Genomic DNA, 3,020 nt, shown 5'->3' with positions numbered 1-3,020 from the left:
GAAACTCATTGAATATGAGTTCTTCTAGTTGAAGATTTTCCTTTTTTTAAAACAGGATCTCACTATGGAGACCAGACGGGCCTCCAATTCACTCTGCCTCTTGAGTGCTGGGATCAAAGGCATGCGCCACCACACCCCACTGCCGCAGACACTGGCTTTTAAAATACTTTTTTAGATTTATTTTTACTTTCTGTGTGTGAGTGTTTTGCCAGCATGCATGTGCATCAGTGTGAACCCGGTGTCTGTGGAGGCCAGAGGAGGGTTGTTGGGTCTGGAACTGGAGTTTCAGATGGTGTAAGCCTCCATGTGGGTGCTAGAAATCAAGCCTGGGTCCTCTGGAAGAGCAGTTGGTGCTCTTAACCACTGAGCCATCTCTCCCACACTGAGGATTTTTCAAATCGTAAGATCCAGGTTACTTTATGTAATATATAGAAGAAAGGATTATGGATTTTGTTTTTGTTCCAGTCTCTTTGGACACGGGAGTGGGGTGGGGGTGGGGAACCAAATGGTGAGAGAAGATGAGTGAAAATATCCCCCCCCCCCCCCGGCAGCATCAATGGGTGGCCCAAGTCTCAGCCAAAGAACCTGCAGGCCAGATTTGCATGTCACAGCAAGACTGAACAGGAAGTGGAAAAACATCAGGGAGAGATGGCAGCCTGCAGTGTAGACCACACTCGAAGCTGGGTTGGTACCTCCCTGCTCTGCATCCTTCTCACGCCTGACCCCTTAGTGCCAGGATCTGCCTCTTAAGAATCAGATGTTTCCCTAGGCCAGTGGTTCCCAACCTTCCTAATCTTGCGGCCCTTTAATACAGTTCCTCATGTTGTGGTGACCCTCAACCATAAAATTATTTTGTTGCCCAGCACTCGGGAGGCAGAGCCAGGCGGATCTCTGTGAGTTCGAGGCCAGCCTGGTCTACAGAGGGAGATCCAGGACAGGCACCAAAACTACGCAGAGAAACCCTGTCTCGAAAAAACAAAAAAAAAATTATTTTGTTGCCACTTCATAACTGTAATTTTGTTACTGTTATGAATTGTAATGTAAACATCTGTGTTTTCTGATGGTCTTAGGTGACCCCTGTGAAAGGGTCGTTCAGTGCCCAAAGAGGTCTGGATCCACAGGTGGAGAACCGCTGCCGTACGCCATCATCTGTTGAGAATATTTCAGATGAGGGAATTCATGGGACTAAGCCCAGGAAGAATGCTTGACTGTGAACTGTAAAACTGAACGTGTGCTGCCTCTGAGCTCCGGCCTCAGTCCTGTCCTGCTCACCCAGCCCTTCTTCCTTGTCCTCTGGCTGTGCAAAGCTGCCTTGTGCTGTTAGGATGGTGTATTCATTGTTTTTTGAAGGAAACAGAAGGTCCCGCGTGGTCTTATTAAAATTATTTTATTGATCTGTGGGAATATAGAAATAAAATGTCCCTATAGAAATTCTGCTGAGACATGTACTGAGAGATGCACACATGTCCTGAAGTTTCAGTTCAGGAAAACTCTCCTGAAGGTGCTCTGTGGCTGGTGCCTGCATCAGCTTTCAGAGGGTGGATATCCGGGACTCAGAACTACCCACACAACCAAAGTCATGGCGTGGGGGGGTACTTTTTACTTGGCAGAAATATAGTACAATTCAACAACATGCTACCATGTCACATAAGCAGAACTCCTGTCCACACCACATCTTATTCTTCCTACTTCGAGCGCACCTCACAAGACCGATACTTGACCCTTGACCTGGCATGAGGTGAGGGGCGGTCACTGGGGCTACTCACCAATGCCCCTGCACCCCCAAGACCATGGCAGAGGGAAACATCGCCTTGTCCTCCCGTGATCCACTAGGCTGTGTGACCAGTATTAGCCAGTGAGGTACAAAGGAAGTGACATTTAGTGCCAGAATGTCATTGCCAGGCTAAGCTCCCCCACCCCACGCTCAGCCAGGAAGAACCACGATGTCCTAGGTGGTTGGCTAGGTCCTGGAGACAGAGCTGAGCTTCAACCAACCCTTGAGGGCAACAGGAGTGAGAAGGTGCAACTCTTCAATCTCCTGTCAGCTTGACACACTGTAGAATCACCTGGAAAGAAAGCCTCATTGAGGGGACTGTCTCTATCCGGTTGGCCTGGTTGCATGCCTGTGGAAAATCGCCTGGATTCGTAATTGGTGTGGGAGGACCCAGCCCACTGCGAGCAGCACTATTCCTTAGGCAGGGGATGCTGAACTATACAAAGTGCAGTGACCTGAGCGCTAACAAGCATGCGTGTGTTCGTTTCTCTCTGCTTTCGACTATGAATGTAATGGGACTACCTGCTCCGAGCGCCCGCCATCTTGATTTCCCCCCGCAGTCATGGATTTTGTGACCTGGAACCAGGAGCTAAATGTTAACCTGCTCTCCCCTAAGGTTTTTTTTTTTTTTATAATGGCAACAGAGATGAAACCACAATACTGGGGTTGTTGGCAAGTATGGTGCAGTCAAGCCTGTCCCAGTGTGATGGAGACCGGTGCCAGACGTGTGGCATCACAACAAGCAGCCCCACATGACTTTGGCATCAGGACTCCCAGCCAGGCACCTGTCTCCAGAGGATAGAAGGAAGGGATCCGTGTTATGCAAAACACTTGGCAAGATAGCAAGGAAGCAGACTGAATATCTCGTGACCTTGTGATCCAGGAAGGAGGGCACAAAAAGAGTCTGTGTTTATTTGCTGGGCACTTCCAGGGAGAGCTGTGCTCAGCTGCAGACGTGCCAGCAGGGACATGCCTCGGGACAGCGCAGTGTCATTGTTAAAGTCGCTGTGTTATATTATTATTATTACTATTATTATTATTATTATTTGGTTTTTCGAGACAGGGTTTCTCTGTGTAGCTTTGCATCTTTCCTGGAACTCACTTGGTAGCCCAGGCTGGCCTCGAACTCACAGAGATCCGCCTGCCTCTGCCTCCCGAGTACTGGGATTAAAGGCGTGAGCTACCACCGCCCGGCCTATTACCTTAAACATCTAGATTTGGGGCTAGGGAGATGGCTCACTGGTCA

At 49.1% G+C, this 3,020-nt stretch overlaps 1 long non-coding RNA gene across 1 annotated transcript; it reads left to right on the top strand.

Annotated features, from left to right (window-relative positions):
- Positions 1 to 306: 306 nt before the first annotated feature.
- On the top strand, positions 307 to 1,394 carry LOC119086322. The gene is made up of 2 exons (XR_005089570.1): positions 307 to 684; positions 1,071 to 1,394. It is a non-coding gene; the product is annotated as an uncharacterized LOC119086322 (long non-coding RNA).
- Positions 1,395 to 3,020: the final 1,626 nt, after the last annotated feature.

This window comes from Peromyscus leucopus, chromosome 20 (assembly GCF_004664715.2).
Source record: "Peromyscus leucopus breed LL Stock chromosome 20, UCI_PerLeu_2.1, whole genome shotgun sequence".
In the NCBI taxonomy this organism is placed as follows: Eukaryota; Metazoa; Chordata; class Mammalia; order Rodentia; family Cricetidae; genus Peromyscus; species Peromyscus leucopus.
The sequence above is the reverse complement of the archived record's forward strand: the minus strand, read 5'-3'. Positions and strand labels throughout refer to the sequence as shown.